Raw genomic sequence first — 6,483 nt, 5'->3', positions numbered from 1 at the left:
AAGGTCTCATTGTCTCCCTTTTTTTTTGTCTATTCTTTTCAACTCTTTTTTATTTTTATTTATTTTTCCATTTTGTTGCCCTTGTTGCTTAACATTGTGTGGTGATTAATGTCGTTGTTGTTGGATAGGACAGAGAGAAATGGAGAGAAGAGGGGAAGACATAGAGGGGGAGAGAAAGACAGACACCTGCAGAGCTGCTTCACCACCTGTGAAGGGACTCCCGGGCAGGTGGGGAGCCAGGGGCTAGAACCGCGATCTTTCCTCTGGTCCATGAGCTTTGCGCCATGTGCGCTTAACCCGCTGTGCCACTGCCTGACTCAAACTGTCTCCTTCTCTTAACACTTTTTAAATAAGATTATAATATAGTCCTAGCTTCCGTAGTACATATACTAAAATTGGCATGATACATAGAAGATTAGCATGGCCCCTGCTCAAGGATTACACACAGATTCATGAGGCATACCATATTTTTTCAAAAAAAGGATTATAAAATATATGTGCACACATATAAGTAATTATAATCTTTTAAAGAGCCAGTTAATGCAACCTGGGAGGTGGTTCAGTGGCAAGAGATCTGGATTTGTATGTGTGGGATCCCAGGTCTGTCTGAACTCTGGTTCTACATATGCTGAAGCTCTTTTAAAAGATTTATTAATCAGTGAGGGAGAAAGGGAGGAGAGAGAGAGAGAGAGAGAGAGAGGAAAAACACTATAGCATCAGTCTGGAACATGTGATGCTGGAGGTAGAATTCAGGACCTCATGCTTGAGTCCAAAACTCCAACCACTCTGCCAGCCTCCAGGACTGCAGATTGGCTTTTTTGAATAAAATCATGGTAATATTGTTCTCTTAACTGTACATATTTTAAATAATACAAAGTCTTTTAAAAATTTTTTCTCAAATATTGTGCCTGGGGATCAATCCCACCCAGAACCTTGCACCTGCATGGGACAGCTGAGAGGCCTCCCTGCCAGTCTCCATTCTGTATCCTTTAAGAGAGGGAGACATGCAAAGCACTGCTCCTCTATGCAAGGAGTCCCGCCCATTGCCTGCCTTTGTTTTCACTTGCAGTGTGCAGGATCAGACCCCCAGCCACATGCTATGCTATGTTTTCTTTTTAAGAAACAGACAACCTGCACCTAGATTTAGGTGGGTAACTGGACTCAACAGTAGGCCAGGCCCATTTAAAATCCAAATTCAACAAATTTAGAACCAAGGCAAAGGAAAGAACAGTCACTATAATTTTTTTAAGACACTGGGTAGCTTCTTTGCATTGGTCTCTCTATATAAACATGTTATTTTCAACATCTCTGTATTGATGATTGAAGTGGGTCAAGCTGACTTAGTTCTCCTTGAGACAGACAATGTGTGTATCTACATTTGGGTCACAATACCCTGCTGTATGTTGATCTTTGAAAGTAAATGAATGTGCTGCGGTGGGATTGGGAGGCAGAACTTGGAGAAAGAATCATCCTCATCAATAGGTGTTGCTACATTCAGCCTTCATATAGGAAACACCTCAAGATATCAGTATCAGAGCAACCATTTACAAGTATTTTTTCAAGATTTATTTTACTTTACTTGTTTATTGAATAAAGACAGAGAAACTGAGATCGTAAGGGGAGGTAGAGAGAAAGACACCAACAGCACTGCTTAACCGCCTGTGAAGCTTCCTTCTTTACAGGTGAGTCAACAGTTATTACATCTTAAGCTAGGTATCATTTCTTCCTTTCTTTCTCTCTTTTTCTTTTTAATTTCTTTATTGGGGAATTAATGTTTTACATTCCACATTAAATATAATAGTTTGTATTTGCATAACAATTCCCAGTTTTCCATATAGCAATCTATGTATCATTTCTTTTCTTTCTTTCTTTCTTTCTTTCTTTTTTTTTGTTGTTATTGGATAGCGACAAAGAGAAATTGAGAGAGAAGGGGGAGATAGAGAGGAATAGAGACAGAGAGACACCTGAAGACCTGCTTTACTACCTGTGAAGTGACTCCACTGCAGGTGGGGAGCAGGGGGCTTGAACCAGGATCCTAAACGGTCCTTGCTCTTTGTGCCATGTGGGCTTAGCCCACTGTGCTACCTTCTGCCTCCCTTAGGTATCAATTCTAAAGCCTCTTAAATCTAAAATGTTCTTAACCTTTTGTAGTAATTTCCTGATTCATGTTTGCTTGTCTTAAATATCTTGGTTCTGTTTTAGTTTGCCTTGTGGGAAGTCCCATCTGTCTTTGGTCTTGGTAATTTTCCAGGGCTTGTAGTTGAATGCCAGCAAGGACGCTCCCAGATAAAAAAAACAAAGAAATCGCTCTGCATGTGCTTCGAGATAGGCTTTACCAGAAGATTATAGAGAAAGTCGTGTCGACAGCAAAATACCAGAAGAATGCAGGTAAATAAAAGAAATAATAAATAAAAATAAAAGAAATAAAATAAAAGAAAATAAATAAAAGAAAAAAAGAAAGGTGGGGGTCAGGTGGTAGTGCAGGAGGTTGAGTGCAGGTGATGCAAATCACAAGGATTGGTGCAAGGAACCTGGGTTGAGTTCCTGGCTCCCCACCTGCAGGTTGTCTCTTCATAAGTGGTGAATCAGGTTTGCAGATGTCTTATCTTTCTCTCACCCTCTATCTTCCCCTCCTCTCTCAATTTCTGTCTGTCCTATCCACAATGACATCAATAACAATAATAATAACCATAATAATTATAAAACAACAAGTGCAACAAAATGGAAAGGAAAAAAAAAGATTTATTAATGAGAAGGTGTGAGGGAAGAACCAGAGCATCACTGTGACCTATGGAATGCCAGAGATTAAACTCAGCACTTCATGCTTGAGAGTCCAATGTCTTATTCACTGCACCACCTCTCAGGACACTGCAGATAAGATTTATTTATTAGAATCACTTAACAACTGTTCGAAGAGTCATTCTGCACATGCCTTACATATGGGAGTCCCTGGGCTTGATTCCTGGCACCACTGAACAGTAACACAGACACAGCAAGCCAAGTTCAGTGGATAGTAGATCTGTGCTTAGGTCTTTATCTCAAAATTGTAAGCATTGAACTGAGAGGTAGCTTATTGGTAAATTGCATACTGCACATGCATAAGGCCCCAAGATTGATCCCCAGCATACAGAAGTTCTGAGTGGTGCTCTATCCATAAAAATAAATAAACGAAGGGGTCCAGAGCTTGCTCCCCCAGTAGAGTGCACATCACATCACCATGCTTGCAGACCTGGTGTTGAGCCCTAACACAACATGGGAGCACCAGGCATGATGGCAGGTACTGTGATGTTTCTCACATGCTCTTTCTCCCACTTTTTCTATTTCATTTTTAAAGTCAAATTTCTTTTATATATATTAATATATTTATTTATAATTGGACAGAGACAGAGAAATAGGGAGGGGAGGGGAGATAGAACAGGAGAGAGACAGAGAACCACCTACAGCCTTGCTTTACCACTTGTGAAGCTTCCCCTACCCCCTGCAGCTGGGGACCAAGGTCTTGAACCTGGTTCCTTATGCACTGTAATTTGTGTGCTTAACCAGATGCACCACAGCTGGCCCCATGTATATTTTATTCATTAATTATTTCCTGGATAGAAATTGAGAGGGAAAAGAAGATGTAGAGGGGGAGACACAGAGAGACACCTGCAGCGCTGCCTCACCACTTGTGAAGCTTCTCCTCAGCGGTTGGATCTTGGGCTTGAACCTTAGTCCTTGTGCATTGTTACATGTGCACTCCACTGCTTACACCACCTCCTGGACCCCATTTTTTCATTTTAAACTTAAAAGGAGAAAATAACTGTTGGCTACAGTAGAATTATGTAAGTATGAAACTCTGGTGTACTAAAATACATCAATATATACATCTTTTTTTAAAGGTCACTTTGTGAGGCACATGTTATATAGTGTGAGAGGACCAAGGTTCAAGCCCCTGATCCCCACTTGCAGGCGGAAGCTTCACAAGCAGTGAAACACTATCTTAATGTGTCTCACTTTCTTTTTCCACTCTATCTCCCCTTTCCATCTCTGTTTCTCTCTTACCAAGCAAAAAGAAAAAAAACTTTTAAAAAGGTTTCTTTATATTAAAAATGTTTTTTCATTATTCTTGACCAAGTAAAAATATCTCAGGACATAGAGAAAATATACTCCACTGTGAATAAGAAATAACTTGAATGTTTAGGCTCTCTGTGTCTGTGCCAGAAGGGGGTTGCTAAGAAGTAGTGGTTTGGAAATCCAAATTCCTAGCTTCAAGTCTACCTACTGATGCTCCTCTGCAATCTGAGACCATCTCAGGCAAGGGATTAATATATCATTTGCACTCATTTACACTACTGCAGGCTAAAACAAGGGTGGGAAAGTGGAACGGCCAAAAGTAGGGAAAACTAAGATATCTAAATCAAAGTGACTTGTGACAGTTATTATAATGCTTACTGTTATGCAGCCCACTTTTCCTAAAATGCTACAAGGTTTACTGCAAATAACTCAAAAACATGGCTGTTTTGGCCTTCCAACCCCAAAATTCTCTTTCAACCCCATTCAGGTTTTACTTTTGTTTTTAAAGATTTATTTATTAGTGATAAAATTAGGGGAGAGGAAGAAGGAGAACCGCAGCATCACTCTGACACATCTGATGCCGGAGATCAATCTTGAGACCTCACACATAAGAACCCCAAAGCTTTATCTTCTGCACAACCTCCCAGACAGCGACAGCCTTTGTTTTTTATAATTTAAAATATTATGATACTTTGCTTCCTTAAGAGGCAAAAGATTTATACAATCTGAAGAGAACAAGAGTATACATACTTTGCTTATTTAAATGATACATACACTTTAGTAGAACTTATACATTTGAATAAAACTACATACATATGTAATTCAAAATCTAGGAAATAGAGAAAAATGAAGTGGGGGAAAAAACCCTTTCCTGACCCTCGACCTTAGACTCTCTCAGTAGAAAATATTACAGTATGGTGTTTTTAAATGAATTAATTTATTTTCCCTTTTTAGTTGCCCTTGTTTAACATTGTTGTAGTTATTGATGTTGTTGTTGTTGGATAGGACAGAGAGAAATGGAGATAGCAGGGGAAGACAGAGGGGAGAGAGAAAGACAGATACCTGCAGACCTGCTTCACTGCTTGTGAAGTACCTTTCCTGCAGGTCCAGGGAGCTGGGGCCAGAACCAGGATCCTTCCGCTGGTCCTTGTACTTTGCAGTATGGTTTTGGCAGAGCTATTTATTTCTGAACCCACAGGGAGTTGTAATAAATTTTTGTAATAATATGTTTCATTTTAAAACTTGAAAGTATCTTAATTTCCATAAAAAATTTCATTAAAATGACCTTTAAACCAATTTTCTCTTTAGACAGTTATGATACAAATCCTGAATAGAAATAGCTTGAGGAAGAAATTTGAGTTAACACATTAGTAAAATTGCTGGAGAACGGACTGATGAGGGTAAAATACAGTTTTTTAATTATTTTAATTTCATGAATTACAGAAGGGAGTTGAGAGGCTCAGAAGCAGCACTCTAGCATATGCATGTTTGGGATTGGACTCAGGACCTAAAATTTAGAAGCTCTAATTTCTTCCATGGTGCAACCTACCCATCTTCAGAGATAGTTTTGTTTTGTCCTAAAGATCTTATTTATTCATTAATGAGAGAGAGAGGAGTAGGGAGGATCAGCACGTTACTCTGGTATATGTGGCACTGGGGATTGAACTTGGGACCTCATGCCTGAGAATCCTGTACTTTATCCACTCTGCCTCTTCCTCCCAGACCACTGATAATTTGGCTTTGATTGGAATTGGAACTACTGAAGAAGCACTATTGGGGGCTGGGTGGTAGTGCAGCGAGCGGGTTAAGCGCACATGGAACAAAGCTCAAGGACAGGGGTCGGGATCCCAGTTTGAGCTCCCGACCCGCAGGGATGTCACTTCACAAGCAGTGAAGCAGGTCTGCAGTTGTCTGTATTTCTCTCCTACTCCTTGTCTCCCCCCCACCCTCAATTTCTCTGTCCTATCCAGCAACAATGATAAACAAAAAGAACAACAAAAGGCGTGGTAGGGGGTGATGGCCTGCAGGAGCAGTGGATTTGTAGTGTAGGAAGAAAAAAAAAAAAAGAAACACTCTTACTCCATAAGTAAACCTGAGATAACAAGAGTCTTAAACAATTAAATTCCTGCCACTCTTGCTCTTTGTCAATGTATGTGCCTGACCTTCAGAAGTAGAAATCCTTAGAAAAGAATTTGTGGGTGCCTTTTCCATTGTAGTAAAGATAGTAATTATGTTAAAATGTGAATTCCTTTCTATGTCTGCACAGGTTGGAACAAGAACCCAGTCAGAAAGAATTCAGACCTACAATTTCACCCAGAATAGTGTCACTGACCACAGGGTAGGATATGAAGTCCAAGATATTAAGGTAATATTACAGAATGTGCTTACTGTATCATTGATTTATTAAGGAATCAAATTTCGGGGCCTGGT

The 6,483-nt window shown here is 39.8% G+C and overlaps 1 non-coding gene across 1 annotated transcript; it reads left to right on the top strand.

Moving 5' to 3' along the window:
- The first annotated feature begins 365 nt into the window (after positions 1–365).
- Positions 366–472, top strand: LOC132537215 (U6 spliceosomal RNA). The gene has a single exon (XR_009548677.1). It is a non-coding gene; the product is annotated as a U6 spliceosomal RNA (small nuclear RNA).
- Positions 473–6,483: the final 6,011 nt, after the last annotated feature.

This window comes from Erinaceus europaeus, chromosome 2 (assembly GCF_950295315.1).
Source record: "Erinaceus europaeus chromosome 2, mEriEur2.1, whole genome shotgun sequence".
Taxonomy (NCBI): Eukaryota; Metazoa; Chordata; class Mammalia; order Eulipotyphla; family Erinaceidae; genus Erinaceus; species Erinaceus europaeus.
This window is presented reverse-complemented; position numbering and strand designations above follow the sequence as displayed.